The following is a 20,775-nucleotide window of genomic DNA, read 5'->3' as shown; positions in this document are numbered from 1 at the left end:
AAGGGGTACCCAAAGCTGGATAGTTTTAAAGAATGGATTTCCTGATTCTCAACTTCCATGTGTATATTTTCCTAACATTTGTCTGCCTGAGAGTTTGCCGTCAGGTCCTCTTTTATAACCACCCCTTCCCCATTTATTATGAATTTCACTGAGGCCATGGCCCTTGGGCGTGAACACCTCTGCATATGAAAGTGGAAGACAGGTAGGATTTTGGTGAGGTGTGGAGAAAGGGACCGACTAATGACCGGCTGACAGGTTCTTTGGCAAATCAGGGAAGTTTCAGTTGGAGGAGGACACAGGCATGTTGTTAGTTTTTAATCTGACAGCTGTTCAAGAGTTTTTAATGCTAGACAACTAATAAAGGGACTTATTTTTAGTGGTATATCTTCAAAACAATTTTATCAGTAAAACAAACATTTTCAGATAATTAACACTTCTATACCCAAATTCCTTGCATTTTTATTTATGTGAACAAAGTTTTCACAATCATGAAAACAGGAATAAAATTGATGTTAAACTAGTTTCAGTCTATCATTCACGGATACATTAAATAATTGGGAAAAATCCTCCCAAATTGTTTAAACAAAACAGTCACATTTCTCTCTTCAGAGCTTCATTCCTGATACATTTTACTTTCTTCTATTTTATTTTTTTACTTTATATTTATCTTATATCTAATGACTTAAAATATGTAATATTTAGACACCTTGATCAATTGTTTACTGATAATAATTGTAAAGATAATTCGATTCGGAAAAAAATTTTGAACATGGAGCTTTATGGTCAAAGGAAATAATTTTTTCAATTTCAATTTATTTACCTATTTTTGTTATAGGAACATGAGGAAGATGAATAAAAGACTTTCAGGCATAACGATATTATATTAGGATGCAATTCTGCGGGGAAGGGCAGAGCATAGAACCAGCGGCTGTGACCTGCTCTCCGATCAGCCCCTCGAGGCTGAGGTGTAGAGGCTGGAGGCCTGTGACGCATTCTGTGAGTTCATCTTCCCAGCAACGATAGGAAACATTAAATCCTATTGCTCAGGCTACAATGAGTTGGTCTCCATCACTTAAAAGAAAACGAGATACATTTTCAGTTTTCTTCTTCCGGAGATCAGGAGGCATACACGCTGAGTATGAGGAGGGTGTTGGTCAGGTCAGCCTAGCAGCTGTAGCTGATACCCTCCCTACCTCGCCTCAGTAGTTTAACCTAAGTTTATTTCTTATTCACATAAAACCCATTTGGCATAGTGGAGACGGCAGAGGGGTGTGTGTGTGTGTGATTCGCTTCACAAAGTCATTCAGGGTCACATTGGACAGAGGCTCTGATTCTTTACCTGGTGACATCCAAGCGTGCCCCAGGCCTCGGCATCCGCTGTGCTGATGGGGGAGGAGACAGAGGAGCGTTTGTGGGAGGTTTGGATAAGCCAGGCCTGGGACAGGGGAACATCTCTCTGCTGGCATTCCATGACTTGATCTTAGTAGCATGGCCACACGCTATGCAAGGGGGGCTGTGAAGTGTAGTTTTCCTGGGTGTCCTGGAAGAAGAGGACACTGGTTGGCCCCTCAGCTGGCTGTACGTGCCATCCTGGGGTAGAAGGTTTGAAGAAAGCTGAGAAGGTTGAAAATAGCCACGGGAGCATGAGAGGAACAGCTGACCAGGAACACATGAGCCTGCTGGGCAGCATCAATGTCAAGTTCCATCTGTGGAGTGGGAGGTTTCCTCCAGTAGCCCATACAAGCAACAAAGTGGATAGTTGGTTAGATCTAGGTTGGGACTTTGGGGGAAAGGCGTAACAGAAGGACCAGGGAACAAGGGAGTTGAGGATCTTGGTAGGAAAAAATTGTAAGTGTGGAACTGCCGCGTATTTTGTAAGGAAGAGAGTGGGCGTAGCTAATTGGCAGAAAAAGAAGGGCTCACGTGCCTCGAGGTCTTGAGGAAATTGAAAAAAGATGCAGTGGATGGAAGAGAGTGAGAGCTGGGCGTAGAGACTGTCATCCAAGAAGGGAGCGTGTTATGGACTGAATGTTTGTGTCCCCCTAAAATTCATGTTAAAATTCTGCCCTACAATGTGATGGTACGAGGTGGGACCTTTGGGAGGTGATTAGGTTACGAGTGTGGTGTCCTCATGAATGGATAAACAAATGGGACTACATCAGACTAAAGAGCTTCTGCCAGCAAAGGAAACCATCAACAAATGAAGAAAACAACCCACAAACTGGGAGGAAATATTTGCAAATCATGTATCTGACAAGGGGTTTATTTCCAAAATATATAAAGAACTCATACAACTCAAGGACAAAAAACCAAAAAACCCAATCAAGGGGCTGGCCTGGTGGTGTAGCAGTTTAGTTTGCACACTCTGCCTTGGCGGCTGCAGGTTTGCTGGTTTGGATCCCAGGCACGGACCTATGCGCTGCTTATCAAGCCATGCTGTGGGAGGCACCTCACGTATAAAATAGAGGAAGATTGGCACAAACATTGGCTCAGGGCCACTCTTCCTTAGCAAAAAGAGGAGGATTGGAGGCAGATGTTAGCTCAAGGATAATCTTCCCCCCCCAAAAGCCCTTGGGCCGGCCCAGTGGCGCAGCGGTCAAGTTCGCTCATTCTGCTTCGGTGGCCTGGGGTTCACTGGTTTGGATCCCAGGTGTGGAACTATGCACCGTTTGGCACGCCATGCTGTGGTAGGTGTCCCACATATACAGTAGAGGAAGATGGGCATGAATGTTAGCTCAGGGCCAGTCTTCCTTAGCAAAAAATAGGAGGATTGGTGGCAGATGTTAGCTCAGTGCTAATCTTCCTCAAAAAAAAAAAAAAAAACCCCAAAACAACCCAATCAAAAAACGAGCAGAGGATATGAACAGTCATTTTTCCAAAGAAGGAAATGCAAATCAAAACTATAATGAGATATCATCTCACGCCCATCAGAATGGCTATCATTAACAAGACAAGAAATAACAAGTGTTGGAGAGGATGTGGAGAAAAGAGAACCCTCATACGTTGCTGATAGCAATGCAAACTGGTGCAGCCACTATGGAAAACAGTATGGAGATTTCTCAAAAAACTGAAAATAGAAATACCATATGACCCAGCTATCCCACTACTGAGTATCTACCCAAACAACTTGAAGTCAACAATTCAAAGAGATTTATGCACCCCTATGTTCACTGCATCAAGATTCGCAACAGCCAAGACCTGGAAGCAACCCAAGTGCCCATCAACGGATGAATGGCTAAAGAAGATCTGTTATATATATATATATATATATATATATATACAAGGAAATACTACTCGGTCATAAAAAAAGACAAAATCATGCCATTTGCAACAACATGGATGGACCTTGAGGGTATCATATTAAGCAAAATAAGTTAGACAGAGAATGACAAACACTGTATGATTTCACTCATATGTGGAAGATAAACAAATAAACACATAGAGAAGGAGAACAGATTTGTGGTTATCAGAGGAAAAGGGGGAGGAGCAAGGGCAAAAGGGTTAAGGGGCACCTATGTATGGGGACAGGTAAAAACTCGACTATTGGTGGTTAACACAGTGCAGTCTGTACAGAAACTGAAATATAATAGTGTACACCTGAAATTTATGCAATGTTAAAAGCCAATATGACCTCAACAGGAAAAAAAGAGTTCTCGGAGAGCTCTCTTTCTCTTTCTCTCTGCCATGTGAGGATACAACAATGAAACAGCTGTCTGCAACCCTGAAGAGGGTCCTCACCGGAACCCGACCATGCAGGCACGCTGATCTCTGACTTCCAGCCTGCAGAACAGTGAGAAATAGATTTTTGTTGTTTATAAGGCACCTAGTCTATGGTATTCTGTGATAGCAGCCAGAATGGACTAAGACAGTGTGTTTGAATTTATGATTTTGGAGTTGGAATAACCCTGGGTAAAGCTGAGATGCAATGTGTGGCCAGTGGCGTGAGCAGGGGTGTGTGTGTGTGTGTGTGTGTGCAGTGAAGGTAATCTTCTCTCTTGTTTCCCCAGATACCACCCATTTGGGTGCTGGGTCTGAATACACACCTGTTATCTTGGCCATTAGGAGATTAGATTAAATAATTTGAATCAGAAGTAGTGAAAAATAATTACTAAATAGATTTTGTTTTTAAAATATTAAAAAAATTTTTTTCAGTGATGTGGATTTGTATAATAGAGAAAAAGATGTTAAAATACCTAGACTTTTTCAGGTAATTAGGTTTACCAACCCTTTTCCGTATATATGCATTGTTTTCTATTTAAGTAAAAAAGCAAGGGATACTATCGCACAGCAGGTATGCTGTCAGTGTAGCAAAATGTAAAATTAAACTCTGTTTTGGGGGTGGATGGAAATGAAAGCAAGCCTACTTCAACCTCATGTGGTTATGTTGTACCTGTTATAACCCACATGGTTTAAAGTGAGTGATCGGCAAATAAAAAATAAGAACAATAGTTTTAATGCATGATACTTTCCATTATATTGTTAGATAATGTTATTAGTATCCTGATACAGAAATGAGGGCTTTAAGGGACCTGATTAGATACACCAGTAATGATTTAAACACTAAATATTAAGAAACACTTTTATAGTTTAGACAAAGCTAGTCATGTTTCCTTTCCCCTCTAAAGCTTTATCAGGTGTCATTTAGGAAGATTTTCCAGGTAGGATCCTTTCCAGGTAGAGACAACTGATGTAATGATCTTGGCTTCTGTAGGCTAGAAAGCTACCGATTAGGTAATGTCTGTATGGCTCAGGTGTGAGGGTGGGGGAATCCCAGGAGGAGATCGCTCTGCAAGGCTCAATCTATACACACTTTGCTGTGCTCTTGCTCACTCTATTTAAGCACCATTTAAAAATCAGATGCAAAAAATATTTCTTTGTGTTGACTTTAAATAACCTTTCATCATTTAGGCCACAAATAAAATCCAAGAAGTTGACTACTGAAAGTCTAACGCAAACACCGTGGGCTGAGTTGCTTTCCCTTCTTCCTCCTCTGCATGGAATTGCTGGTCCTCAGGGGGAAGTTGGAGCTGACCTAATAAGACTTCCTACCCAAATCTGCAGTGCAGTTCTCCTCTCGCACGAACTTGAGTGACACAGGAAGTCAGAGGTTAGGGTGTGACTTAGAATATTCCCTTCTATTTTAGGGACTAAAACATCTTTAAGGAACATATTTGGGCCCCAAAGCAAAGGTTAAAGAGTCTGTAAAATCGATGTTAAAAATTAAAAAAACTCACAAAATTCCCATTTCTTATGAAATAAAAAATGTTTTTTCTTTAAGCCTAAGTCAAAACTCAGGTTATTCCAAAAAATGATCTCAAATATACAGCTATTTCCTGTCCTTGTATAAGCACCATTATAAATTCAGTCTCTGAATATCCAATGTCTGTGATTGCCACTCTCCCTACATAAAAACACTAAGTGTTGACTGCTTCACATTTGTATTTTAACCACATGGCTTTGCTGTTTATCTTAGAATAATAATGACTATCGTCTCTTTTCTATAGTCTGTTTGTTAACTGAAGCCAAGAAGTATTGTGAGTTTATCTAAGTCAGGATGATAGAGTACATGGGAAAAAAATGAAATCATTTTTGTAACTACAAGGGGGCATAAATGAGGGTGTGTTCCTTAAGAAAGTCATGTTCCAAAAGGATGGGCAGGCATGATGGATTTCCCCAACAGCCTGAAGCATTTTTTAATAAGGAACTATCTCTGATTAAAAAAAGAGATTTTAAAAAAATGGAATAAAAAACAACAGCAGCAATCTACGTCGCTATACCCAGAACAGGAGAAGTTGTCCTCTGCTTAGGTATAATTTCCATCATTTGAGGATCAAGAGAGAAACCCCCTGTCTTTAAGAGGATAATTTGACCTTGCATGAACTTGTATTTGGCCTCCAAACATAGTGCACATCTTTAGAAATGTGGACTCCCAGAAGATATTGGATTACTAAAAATATTTTTATCATTGACTAGTGCTCTGGGGTTGAATAACGTCCCCCTGCAAATTCATGTCCACCTGGAACCTCAGAATGTGACCTTATTTGGATTTAGGGTCTTTGCAGATGTAATCAGGTTAAGATGGGGTCATACTGGCTTAGGTTGAGCCTTAAATCCAATGACTGGTGTCCTTATAAAAAGGCCTGTGACGACACCGAGACACAGGAAGAACACCGTGTGAGGATGAAGGCAGATGTTGGAGTGAGGAGTCTACAAGTCAAGGAATGCTGGCGACCCCCAGGATGAAGGCAGATGTTGGAGTGAGGAGTCTACAAGTCAAGGAATGCTGGCGACCCCCAGGATGAAGGCAGATGTTGGAGTGAGGAGTCTACAAGTCAAGGAATGCTGGCGACCCCCAGAAGCTCGAAGAGAGGCAGGGAAGTCTTCTTCCCCAGAGCCTTCAGAGGGAGCACAGCCCTGCTGACACCGTGATTTCAGACTTCTAGCCTCCAGAACTGTGAGGGAACAAATCTCTGTAGCTTTAAGCCACCAAGTTTGTGGTACTTTGTTCCAGCAGCCCCAGGAAACCAATACAGTTAGGTTGAGTGAGAGATGGAGGAAAAAGCACTGTGACAATAACCTTTTTTCTAAATGTTATAGTGACCAGCCTGTAGGACAGCCTGAACCAACCCAAGATGCTGCCTGTTGGAAGAGTGAAGTTCACAGGTTCTTGGTTCAGAGTTTACTAAAATGTGGCTAACAGACTTCCTTTCAAATAGAGAAATAATTTTCTATTTTAAATGTAGTTAGGGATGGTATGCTTCACGATCTCTTTAACTTCAGTAAACAGAACTCTGCACAGACACATCATACATTGCAGTCTCTCAAAATAAGACTTTTTGTAAATTAGTTTTGCATTTTCCTTTATGTCTAAGGTCAGCCTCATAGATAGATCATATTTAATTTTACTTTCAGCTAACAGTAACAAATGCTCTGTTTCTTTGTCCTCTGAAGGCACCCCAAACCCTTCTGTTGCTTATTTACCAAACTTTATAAGGTTATGAACATTATTGCAATTTTTTTAGTCTTAGATAATATTTTAATAAACTGACAATCAAAGATAGAGATTACTTAGACTGCCAAGTGATGATCCATCACAATAGAAATGAAAACAGAAATTTAATTCATCATTTTGCTAATGCTTCTTCCCTGATATATTCATCAGCTTCCATTCCCTCTTTTGCCCTAATATGCTGTGTTTTGTTAGGAACTTTCTTCTGAGTGTCAATATAAGAAGGGAGTTATTATGGCCCCCTTTACACGACAGCTAATAGAATGAAGGACTTGCTCAACATCGCATTTTCCAATCAGTGCGTAGGTCTTCTAGCTGGATTAATGCCAGCTCTTCCTCCTCCTCTTAGCCCAGATCCCATCCTTCGGCTCTCTCAATTTCCTTTTATATCAGGAATGAATTCCATGTTCATTAGTATGTGCCCTGAAGTCGCAACCAACATTCTCTTTGAAATGGGTTCCCTAGATGTCGACACAGGGAAATACGGCAGAATGGCAAGACAAGTTTCTTTATCCACACTGATTTGCAGCCATGATGGAAGGTAAAGACCATTGGCTAAGTCTGGCCATGAACCTACATAATTATAAAAGCATAGATACTTGTCCTTTGGTGATATTTCCACTGAAGCACAGTGAAGTTTAGTCTAACATCTGATTCAATATTTTGATTTTTCTATCCTGTGGTCTGATCTCGTGGTAAGCATGGAGCTGGTGCTTGTTAACCCAGATGATCACGAGGTTTGAGAAAGCTTTTGAAAGGTGAGGGAATTACAGAAGCTATGCTGCATGGTTAGATGATCTGAAACTCTACTCTAAGAAGTGAATGCTGTGGTTGCCATGTTCTTGGAAATACAGGTAGCTTTCATGGAGATAAATTAAACATAATTTAAAAACTTACCAGCTAGCTAACCCAGGAAATGTGTTATATTTATGTAGTCAGGATTTTAGAATTTGAGAGATTTGAGGTCTCACGTATATATTTTCTTTAATGGCAGCTCCAATGGGTAGCTGTTAAATATTGTCAATCCAGAGAAAATGAGAAGAAAGAGAGCTAAGTTCTGGGAGCTACTACTGTGAGACATCTTTAAACACTGGGGAACTTACTAGTGATCGTCTTGAGAGGCAGATGGCCTCTTAGGTCACCAATTCTGTGGACTCTATGAAAGAGAATAGAGGTAAGTGGTCAAAATAAAGGAATAAAGAAAAAGTAAAACAAATAGTGGCAGCCACAGACCTCTGGGTTATACAACACCACTCAACATTTCGTTGGACTGGCCATCATCTTTTTCTACAAAGTATCAAGTTCCCTCTGTTGGGGGAATTTTTCTTCCCTAACTTCTATAGAAAAAAAATTAGTTATTTCTTTAGAAATGGGGGCTGGCATTTTTGTTTTTAAGGTAGTTCTTAGATTTTATGTTCCTCTTTCTATCAGAGTAGACTTACTTTGTAATTTTTAAAAAAAGGTCCTGCAAAATGTTACAAGTAGAATCAGCAAAGCACATTTTGCATCGCAATCTGTCAACGAAGTGTGAGGACCCGCACGCTTGAACGAAATGGCCCGCTGCTTGACGATGTTTAACTTCAATGCTGCCCCACTCACAATTCATCTGATTAAAAACAGTCCTCAACCCCAACAATTTTCTGTCATTTCAGGATCTCACTGTACTGCAACATGTCGCTGTGGTACAAAATTAAGAAATTGAAAGAAGGGAAATTTTTACTGTTAAGAAATATAGTAAGAAATAGTGCTTGTTTTATAGTACGATTTCTATGCTTTCTAATTACATGAACTCCTGCAGTTTGTATAGGCAGTGAAACACTGAACTCTTCGGCCAGGTTAAACTTCAGTTTCGATGATGGAAAAGCAACTGCATTAAGATAGATCTGTTTGTAAAAAGAGTATGTAAAATTAACATCTTGGGGAAATCAGCAGAACTTTCTGTTATCTGATTTCTTTCCACATATGGTTCAATGCACCGCTAATGGTTTCCATTTGAAAAAGCAAGTTCGTTTAGAAAGAAAGATGTTTTGTAATATATCTAAGGAGACAATGTTCTTAAGAATACACAGTTCTTCAGAATTCTGAATGATTCAATCTAAGAATTGCCAGTCATAAGTCTAAACATAATTAACTAGTTCTTTACTTTATTTGAAGTTGCAAGCTTCACTGGTCCACAAACGGGAGTTCACATATACACCGCTCGGTGAACTCTTTTACGAAAATTAAACAGATAAGTGAGCACTGATAATTTTGTGGGAATAACATCATGCAATATTTTTCCTTCTGTGTCTGGTTTATTTCACTTAGCATAATGCTTTCAAGGGCCATCCATGTTGGGGCATATGTCAAAATTTCATTCTTCTTTATGGCTTACTAATGTTTTTAGCAGACTTTTAGTATCAAAAGTTTACTGCAACAGCTATAGTGTAGATACAGGAGTGCTAAAGATTAAAAACCTTCTGTCTTCTCTGTTCCTCTTCAGTGTCTCCCATAGTCCCTACACAAAATCATTCTTAATAGATACTTCTTGAGCTGTTTCATTAGCATTGCCTATAAACCACGCTGAATTTATAGGTGAAGGCAGGATCTTGTTCTTAGCAACGGATCAAAACCCTGGATGGCTGCCAGGCTCCCAGCTCTGAGGCCATGCTTGCTGCCAATTATCTCCGCTGGGCTAAGTGGGGCAGGTGCAGAGGAAGATGGCAACTGGATATGAAAAGCAGCTGTTGCGTGCTGACCGGAAATAGCGCCATCACAAGCAGGGGGTTGAGAAGAAACATTTTGGTAATGGTTTTCCTAATTTTCCTCCTTGGAAGGAAATAGGCTTTAAAATGGCAGAGCCCTAGAAAGAGAGAATGTGAGTTACAGTGATTGTATGCAGCCTTTTGTAACTTTCCATTCTGTGGCTTCATGGATGACTTTTGAAGTTTAAAAGACAGTTTCGGTAATACTAAACTTTAAAGTCACTTGGTCATTTCATCTAAAAACTTGTGTTTTAGAAGAAATACTGCCTCACTTTCCAGATAGCTTTCCTCAGAAGAACTAATGCTTAAAAAATATTTTCTAAAATTCTTACAATGAGCAATATTATTTTTGAAATGACAAAAAAATGTTCATTAATGGACTCACCTTTGTCCTTGTTAAATGTAAAGTGGTGCTTTCTGTATTAGAATTTATTTCCTCTGGAGGCTATTACTAATGCTAATCACAGGGAGGAATTTTGTTTTTTTTAAAGATTGGCACCTGAGCTAACATCTGTTGCCAATCTTCTTTTTTTTCTCCTCCCCAAAGCCCCCCAGTACATAGTTGTATATTCTAGTTGTGGGTCCTTCTAGTTGTGTTATGTGGGAGGCCACTTCAGCATGGCTTGATGAACAGTGCCATGTCCTTGCCCAGGATCCAAACAGGCAAAACCCTGGGCCACCAAAACGGAGTATGCAAACTTAACCACTTGGCCACAGGCTGGCCCCACAGGGAGGAACTTCTTCTTGAAGCCTTAGTCTATGCCAGTGCCCGAGTAGGTATTTTATACACATCCTTACATAATGTTCGTAACTATTCTATGAAGTACATGGTATACTCATCTTATAAATGAGGAAACTGAGGCTTAGTGTGGTTACAAAATAAATAGAAAACCACGATTCCAGGTCAGCATTACCAAATGCCAGTGACCTTATTGTTAGTCACTACCCTGCCTCAGGTTATCAGAGGAAGTTGAAGATAAATGGCTTACTAGAAAACATTTGGTCAAACACCTCGTGTTTACAAGTCAGGAGACGGAGGCCAAGAGCAATGTCAGCTCTGCTCCTGGCTCACTGAGCTGGTTAATTGCAGGGCAGGAGGCAGAACCTGAGTCTTCAATGCAGACAACCCACGTGCTTTCATACAAGATTGCTTGTGCTTTCTTGTAAATTGCTTTACATCCAATGGCTTTAAAAATAAAACCCTTGTAAATACTCAAATATAAACAGTAAGTAGAAGGGCGAGCCGGGAGGTAAGGTAGCGTGTCTTTTTAGACAGTGATAAAATGGTTGGCAATTTCAAGGTGTCTGCTAACTTCGCGACCACATTCAGTTGGAAGAACTCCTTTCTGCATTCCATCCTAGTTGCCTTCTCTCTCTCTTCCTCCGGTTTCTCTTCTAGTTCTTTGGCTGCCCTTTAACAGAGAAACATCCCATCCTAAAGGCAATGCCCGCATTTGGATGATGGTGTTATCTGATTAAAAAAAAGTTTCTTGGACCTGCTGGTGACAAATCCAAGTGGAATCTCAAAGCAAGAGAAAACTCCACCTTGGTAATAATCCTTACTTCTGTGGCTGGGTGTGAGAAATCAAAGGAGGTCCTTGTGTTTGAGTATCAAGATGAGTACCCGGGGGTCTTTCTTTTTTTTCTCTCCATATTTAGTATGACTGTCCCAGGTATTTTAAATTTATTTTCAGTTGTTGGTTAGCTTCATTGTCTTCTAGAGCAGCCATCTAGTTTAGCCACTGCTGTATTTTAGGGCATTGGGGGTGAGTGGGTGGGAAACGGTGAGACACTAGGCATCTCCTTAAATCTGACTGGCGTTTATGTTCAGACTCTGGTGGTGAAAGCACTTCTATTTATTCACTGACATATCTCAGAGGCCCAGTTTGTCTGAGAAGACACACCGAAGTCAAACACCAGATGCTGGGGGGGCTGCTGCTGCTGCTGGAAATGAACAACAGTAGGTCTCCCCAGGACTGCTCCTTCCTTCTGGGGAGAGTGTGGCTGCAACCCGGTGAGATCTTGGAACCCGCAGCCCTGTCAGCAGGGCCCTCCCAGGCACAGCTCTCTACAGACACACACACCTGGACACTGACAGCAGTGGCGGTTTTATCTGCAAAACAGGAAAGCCTTATATAGCAAAACCTCAATTAACAGGAAGCCAATGAATCCCAACCCCTCATTAACCAGGGGCTCTTGTAACCAACTTATCAGCCTTCTCAAATTATTGTACTTCATGTTCCTGCTGTTAAAAAAATCTCAGAGCTCAATTTGTACCCACTTTCAGAAAGCATGAGAGACCTGTTGATATACATTGCTATAGTACTTATGCCCTGGCTTCATTTGACCATTTTTCTTATTAATATCCCTTTGCCTTAATCACAGTCTCTATTTTTATTCTACAGCATCTGTACACCATGCATTTTTATAAATGGTTTCAAATTCCTTTTGAAACAAAACTAAAAGAAGGTAATAATTAAAAATGTATATTTCTGCTAAATATGGCCTTCTTAAAAGGTCGACAAAAAGTTGTTCATTTCTGACTGCTAATGACCTCCATCCCTATTTGCCACGGTAACTTCATGTAACCTAGCCCCTGTCCTGCCTTGTCAGAAACCCAACTCTGTATTTGCAAGAATATTTTCTCTTTGGGTAGTCTCCATTTCAGCCCTATCCAGCTATTGCCTCTGGTTAGACGGCCTGAGGAAAGCTCCGACTATTTTGCTGTCATTATCTTCTACATCTTCTATAAGTTCACCTTCTCAATATTTTGGAACTCATTCTATTTCTTTTCTCTGGTTCTAACTCTGTTCAGTTCTTCTTTATTTCTCTATCAGACCATGGCAATAGATTCTTTCTTTTTAACTTTAATTTGTACACTTTTAAGTTGTACAATTCAGCGGTTTTTAGTATATTCACAGAGTTGTGCACCGTCACCACTATCTAATTCCAGAACATTTTCATCACCCAAAAAGAGACCTTGTACCCTTTAGCAGTCACTCCTCATCTCTCTCTTCCCTAGGACCTGGCAACCAAAAATCTACTTTCTTTTTCTGTAGATTTGTCTATTCTGAGCATTCCATATAAATGTAATCATATATGTCTTCTCTCACTAGCTTCTCTCACTTAGCATAATGTTTTCAAGGTTCATCCATATTGTAGCCTGTGTCAGTACTGCATTCCTTCTCATGGCTGAATAATATCCAATTATATGTACGTGCCACATTTGTTTATCCATTCACCAGTTAATGGACAGTTGGGAATAGTTTCTTTTTTAAAAAATTTTGTTGAGGTCATAATAGTTTATTATGAACATTGTGAAATCTCAGTTGTTCATTATTATTTGTCAGTCACCAAATATATGTGCCCCTTCACTCCTTATGCCCACTCCTCAACCCTCTTCCCCTCTGGTAACCACTAATTTGTTCTCTTTGTCCATATGTTTGTACATCTTCCACATATGAGTGAAATCATATGGTGTTTGTCTTTCTCTGTCTGGCTATTACACTTAACATAATACCTTCAAGGTCCATCCATGTTGTTGCAAATGGGACAATTTTGTCTTTTTTATGGCTCAGTAGTATTCCATTATATATATATATATATACATATACATATATATATATGTATATATATATACACCATATTTTCTTTTATCCATTCATCAATCTATGGGCACTTGGGTTGCTTCCACATCTTGGCTGTTGCAAATAATGCTGCAATGAACATAGGGGTGCATAAGTCTCTTTAAATTGTTGATTTCAAGTTCTTTGGATAAATACCCAGTAGTGGGATAGCTGGGTCATATGATATTTCTATTTTTAGTTTTTTGAGACATCTTCATACTGTTTTCCATAGTGGCTGCACCAGTCTGCATTCCCACCAGCAGTGTATGAGGGTTCCCTTTTCTCCACATCCTCTCCAGCGTTTGTTGTTTTCTGTCTTGGTAATTATAGCCATTCTAACAGGTGTAAGATGATATCTCATTGTAGTTTGGATTTGCATCTCCCTAATGATTAGTGATGTTGAACATCTTTTCATGTGCCTGTTGGCCATCTGTATATCTTCTTTAGAAAAATGTTCGTATCTTCTGCCTATTTTTTGATTAGGTTTTTTGTTTTATTGTTGTTGAGTTGTATGAGTTTTTTATATATTTTGGAGATTAACCCCTTGTCGGATACATAATTTGCAAATATTTTCTCCCAGTTGGTGGGTTGTCTTTTCATTGTGTTCCTGGTTTCCTTTGCCTTCCAGAAGGCTTTTAGTCTGATGTAGTCCCATTTGTTTATTTTTTCTTTTGTTTCCCTTGCCTCAGGAGACATGATATTTGAAAGGATGCTGCTAAGACTGATGTCAAAGAATATACTACCTGTATTTTCTTCTAGGAGTTTTATGGTTTCAGGTCTTACATTCAAGTCTTTAATCCATTTTGAGTTGATTTTTGTGTATGGTGAAAGGTAATGGTCTACTTTATTCTTTTGCATGTGGCTGTGGGAACAGTTTCTTTATTAATAAACTCTCCTGCTTCCTTGATTTCCTCATGTCGATATAGAATCTATATTATGTCCAGGATTATCTTCTTAAACAATTCTGATCACAGCACCCTGTATTCAGAAACTGTGAAGGTTGTCCAATAACTCATCTTCAGAACGAAGTCCTCACCCCATCCTCCCATTGTAGTCTCATTGTCCCTTACTTCTTCCCACAGGTGCCCTATGTGGAAGGACTCCCCTTTGGGTCTCTGCTTTGACTGGCATACCCTCCTCCCTCTCCAATGGTGAACTCCCACTAGCTTTCCCTTTGAAGCCTTCCCCAAGGCCCCCTGGGACGGGATGCTGCCTCACCGCTTTCTACATTTTCCGTAATTAAAATACCTACGATTCTGTATGGTAATTATTTATCCCTTAATTGTCACTCTTACATACGGTGGGCGTTCTTTGAGGAAAATATATGTTTCTTATTCCACTTCTCAGTGCCTTTTCTGTGACTAACTCAAGGAAGATGCATAATCAGTGATTATTTAGCTCATGTGTGTGTACCTATGTTTAAACATTTACTTTGAAACTTTTATGGAGTAACTTTATGTGCCTGGCACTCGATTTTTCCATTGGGAAAATGAAGTCTGCCACTTTGTAACCCATCCTCACATCACGAGAGGAAGGAAGGCAGAGGGAATTATTTCGTGTTGTGACTACTGCCCCACCTCCCGGATGACAACGTGTTTATCCGTACTTACCTTCTTTTCTTCTTTTGATCTCACACGTCCCTGTATCTGACAACTGTTGTCCTTACTTGGAAGCAAGTCGAAAGCGAGACCAAGGGTGCCCTGCCTGTCTGAGCTCTTGCAGCTAGAATTAAAGACTGTACCCCTGCCTTGTGCTCCCTCCTCCTAAGGGAGAAAGAGATCCTGAAGGGAAGAAGAGAAAGTCTGGGCTTGATAATTTAGCTCCTGAGGGGAAATGGTGCTGAATAAAGCATAGATTTGTTAAGTTGTGTTTGCGAAAAGGAGGAACTCTTTTTCCTTCTCTTCATAAATGCATGTTTATAGACACATTTCCCTTTACAAGTTGGAGGCACCGCAAAGGGAGCAAAGCCAGCCTTTCATACCCCAGCAGCAGCCTGCTGGGTGCTGTGGAGGAAGACAGAGCCACGTGTCTGAGAGAGCGTGCAATTCCCTTACTGTCCTCCAAGGCAATCGACCCGCCACCTGTGAGCAGAGACGGGGTATCCTGACTGGCTTAGGCCTCTGGGCTTAAATGAACCCAGGAGAACAGAAAAGGGAGTTTAGGTAGTCAGAAGTAGGATCGGTGACGTCATTTGCAGGGCCCAGAGCAAAGTGGAAATGGAAGCCCCTTGTACCAAAAGTATTAATATGTCAAGACAGTGACAGCAGAGCAGCAAACCCAGCACGGGGCCCTTCTGAGACAGCCTGGGGGCTGTGCAGGTTGCATGCTTGTGAAGCTGGCTCTGGGCAGAGTCATGTACCCAGATACTCATCTGTTCTCAGAATCATGTAGAAAACAGCAACGACATATTCCATTAAGGAATATGGACCAAGAAAAGATTCTATTAAAATCCCATTTTTTAAACTATACTGCAGCTTATATAATAGTTGTACTTTCTATGTGCCAGGTGGTGCTTAGCAAGAACAAACTCATGTTTTCTTCTTGAAAACTCTATGAAGTGGGTACTATTATTATAAGAGTCATTTTATTTTATTTTGAGGAAGATTAACTGAGCTAACATCAGCTGCCAATCTTCCGCTTTTTTTTTTTTTTTCCTGAGGAAGATTGGCCCTGAGCTAATTTCCATGCCCATCTTCCTATATTTTATATGTGGGACGCCTGCCACAGCATGGCTTGATAAGCGGTATGTAGGTCCATGCCTGGGATCTGAACTAGTGAACCGGGGCCACTTCAGTGGAGCACAGGAACTTAACTGCTGCCCCACCAGGCCGGCCCCAGTATAATAGCCATTTTATAGATGAAGAAATGGAGGGATGGAATTCAAATAAATTGCCCCAAATTCTACAAAACTTAGCCAGCCTGTTTGAGTCTGTTCTTCTAACCACTGTATATGCTGCCTCTCTGACATAAAAGAAAGAAAAATTTACTTTACTATATAACTCTGCACCAACATATTTTGGAAAATGACGGTTTTGAAGGGTATCTTATTTTTTTGATGCTAAAAGAGAGAGGATTTAATTAATTGCGAGCATCTGCAGAGAACTCCATGGATCCTTCAGGTTCCTGCAGCCCAGCCTTCCACGTCTGTTCCTGTCCAATGGTTATGCACTGTCTTCAGGCCTCTTACTCAGCCACAACTACTCAAAAACACATCTGAGAAATAAAGAAATATACAAAAATGAACAACAAATCTACAAGTATTACTACTGCTGCCTCTGTTCCAATAACAAAAGAGCCCTCAAGAAGAGCAGATCAGATCCCAAGCAAACAAACAAATGGCATTTGGTGTAGCTCCTCAGAATGCCTCTCTGCTTACCACTCAGGGAGACAGCCAGCTTTTCTAATATGAAGAAAAGGTTAAACTGAATCCCGTACTATCAAAAAAGAGGAAAGTATAAAATGAATTTTCGGAATCATTTTCTTTAGAGTGTTCCAAATCAATACAAGTTAGAGTCTATCTGTAATAAATTAGATGGAAGCTTCATACATTCATCTCTGTTTACCTTTCAGAGACGTTGGAGAAATGTGCTGTTTCTGGATTTTATTTACCTCTGCGTGTGCTTTAGCTGCTTGAATGGGAATTAGGATTGTGGATTTGAGTCTCACTGATGATAAAACAGCAATTTTTCATGGAATTTGAATTGATCCAAACCAAATGATATGAATACATTGAAGAATAGTAACGAAAATAACCTCACTCTGTAAAGATACATTTAAAATATTTTTTTCCCCTAAAAAGTAGCTACTTCAAAACTATTGAAAATCTCTTGAAAAATACTGAAGGCAGAGAAAGAACTGCTAGAGTTCTTCGTCCACATTTCCCACCCATAACCTTGGGTTTCTCTCCTGCATTATGTTGCATTAGCGTAAAGCATACGGTTGCCACAGAAGAACATTTTACCACAGAAGAACATTTTAAGCCCGCCAGAGATTTCCACTGTCATCTTCCACTGGTTTATGGTAAATGGTTTCCAGTTGCACCAGTTCAATTCCCAACCCTCTCATCTCTTCCCCTTCGTTCCTGCCCTCACCCCCTTTCTCTTTCTTGCGTGCTGGGGCCATTATCTACATAATGCTCTCAGCAAGAACTGCATGTTGCAAAACTCTTTTCTAAGGAAAGTTTAAAAAGAAAGAAACATACCTATCCACTGACCTGCTAAAACTTCTAATCAGCATAATCCATCCTGGGTGCTTATCCTTCCTGAAAGTTTCAGACTAGTGGGCAAAGACTGCTTCATCTTGAACATACTCTCCTTTCCTTGACTTAATGGACTTGTTTCAGGAAAATCAAATGGCTCTTGGGAACAATACTAATTTATTTATTTCTTCTTTTTGTAATTGGAAAGGTTAAAAAGAAAGAAAATAACAGAACATAATATAACTAACACAAGAAAATATCAAACTTCTGTCAAATAAATAAATATTACTGATAAAGTTGAAGCCCCGTCAAACTCGTCACTGGTCTTATTTAGTTAATTCCTCCCTAGAGGCCACCACTGCAATGATTTGGGCACAGTGTCCTGTCAGCCTATGCTTTCACTTTAGCCTCAAACATATATTCTTTGTAAATAGCATATAAGATTGTTTGGATGTGCTGACATTTACAAACACAATATCGTGTCTTGCCAATATCAGATTGAACTACCTCCATCTCAAGGGATAAGAGAGAATGAAATTTCCTTAAATTACAACCTCTGTTTTAGAAACTGTTGCCTGGAGCCGATTTTAATTTCTGGAATTATCAGAGCAGTAAATCTCTACTACAAACAAGAATTCTTGAGGTGAACTCTTACCTTGGTGACTTTATGAGGTTCTGCTAGAAAATGAAAGTGGGTTGAGGTTATCTCTTACCTAAGGGCTGTAAACTGGAGGAAAGCCTGCTCTTGGAACATTTTTGACATTAGATTTGTCTGGCAAGCTGATTTTTTTCTGCAACCATCGAAATCTTCAGGTGGTCACCATGGTAAATACATAAATACTAGCTATATTTTAAATTCCTGGATACAAGATGTAGTCACAGTTATATCTGTCCATACATGGATTTTTCATGTTAGTGTGACAAAGGTTTTAGAAAGGAAATTTAAAGTGCAAATTAGTCATGGTTTTAAATTCATCTTTTTTCTACCTGGAAAAATTCAATGATTGTCAGAAATACGTATGGGAATTAAAAATTCTTCAAAGGTTTACAGTTCTGTACTACTTCAATCTTAAAGAAGACTCTAACAGCACTATAAAAAACAGCTGAGTGCCTTAAAACTTTAGAATGCAGTATTTCCTCACATCGTTTTGACCGAAATGAAAGTTGGTGTTAATAAATCTCGTAGTCTAGTGCCACCTTGTGGCTTAAATACTTAACTACATCTTGTTAGATTCCAGAGAGTAAGAACTTTATTTCTTTGAAAGGTTCGTTTATTCATCCAGATTCCAGTGTTTATTGGTAAGTGGACTAACAGTGGCTGCTAATAGGGCAATCAGCCATCTTGGTTTTCCCAGGATTGAGGTGTGCCCCAGGACATAAGACTCTAAGGTTTAAAATCAGGACCATTCCAGGCAAATGGAGACCAGTTGGTCACCCTACCTACTGGGTATAAAGCAGTGTCTGGGCACTCAGCACGCAGCAGTGAGTAAACAGAAGGTCACTGTTCTCACAGAGTGAGTGTTATTGTGGGGGGACACAGACGATACATAATCATGTAAAATAGCAGATAGCTACAAGTTATGCAGGTAGCCAAATTAGGTTAATATAATAGAAAGTGATGATGCTATCTTAGGTTGAGTGCTGGTAATAGAGGAGGTGACATTCAAACTGAGGGATGAATGACACACAGGAGCTGGTTGTATAAAAATAGAAGGAAGAACGTTCCGGGTAGAGAGAAAAGTTAGAACAGAGTCCCTAGGTCAGGAATAAGCTTGGTATGTTTAAGGAAGCCAAAGGACTCAATGTGACTTGGGCATAGTGGGTGTATTCGTGTTCTGGGGCCTGTGTAATGAATTAGAACAAACTGGGCGGCTTAAACAATAGGATTTATTGCCTCCCAGTTCTGGAGGCCAGAGGTCAGAATCAAGCTGTCAGCAGGGCTGTGCTCCCTTTGGGGAGGATCCTTCCTCGCCTCCTTCTAGCTTCTGGTGGTGACGGGAAATCCTTGGCACGTTCTGGCTGGTAGATGCAGCCCTCGGCGCCTGCCCCCATCTTCACCTGGTGTTCTCCCAGTGCTTCTGTCTTCAGGTGATCTTGCCTTTTCTTATAAGGACTCAGTCATTGGATTAGGGTATTCTGTACTGACATCCTCTTAACTTGATGACACCTACTAATTACACCTATTTCCAAATCAGTTCACATTTACAGTTATGGGGGCATGGTTAGGGATCTTTACTGGGGACACAGTTCAACCCGCTACAGAGGACAAGGCTGGAGGTGGCACAAGAAAAAGACAGAGAGATAGGCAGGGCCCAGATCACACAGGGATTTGCAGGGTAAGGTACGGAATACAGCTCTTGGTGCGTTTTAAGGAGCACAGAGATGTGATGGTATAGCCATTAAAAGAAATATTACCACCGCAGGCAGAGGGGCCATGGAGGGTAAGAGTGGAGAGAGGGAGGTTAGGAGAGAGTTGGCGTGGCTTGGATTACAATAATGATGGTGCAGATGGAGAGAACTGGGTGGAGCTGGGTTATGATTTAGAGACAATCAATAGGCTTTCTCATGGACTGTGCACTGGTCTCATAAAGGAAGGGTATCAAGGCTCACTGCTAGAGTTTTGATTTGAACCATCTGATGGATATTTCTGTTATTTCCTGGGCTGAGGAAACCTGGGGGAGAAACAGGTTTAGGGAAGAAAATTTAGAGTTTCATCTCTGCAGTGGGAAGATAGAAGGGTAATACCTCATCTCCGGATCCCAAATTACAGGAGTGTGTGAGAAAAGATAGCTGCCACTCCAGAGGGTGGTGGGGAAAAAGGAAGAGAAGTTTTTATGGAACAACCAAGATTCAGGTAGGGCATGAAAGAAGAGAGAAGGGTTAGAGAAGAGTTTGAGGATAAAGAGAGTTTCTGATGATACACTATCGTTCCCCAGCACACACTGGCGGGGCTTCGAAGGGTGGAGAGGAAGGGAAATGAGGTCACATTAGTGCATGTGCTAGTAGTTTGGGTGATGATGGCTGACCTGCAGGGTTTGGGCTTCTGCCGGTGAAGGAGGTGAAGCGATTACAAAGCCTGAAGGGATTTGAATGATAATCTCTGAGTGGAAGGTATCTGGTTTAGTAAATGTGGTACGGGAGCCACTGGGCAATTGTTCTATCTTGCAGCTTCCAGGCAGCATGGTGGAGGATGCGAAG

Source organism: Equus asinus, chromosome 7 (assembly GCF_041296235.1).
Source record: "Equus asinus isolate D_3611 breed Donkey chromosome 7, EquAss-T2T_v2, whole genome shotgun sequence".
NCBI classification, from domain to species: Eukaryota; Metazoa; Chordata; class Mammalia; order Perissodactyla; family Equidae; genus Equus; species Equus asinus.
This window is presented reverse-complemented; position numbering follows the sequence as displayed.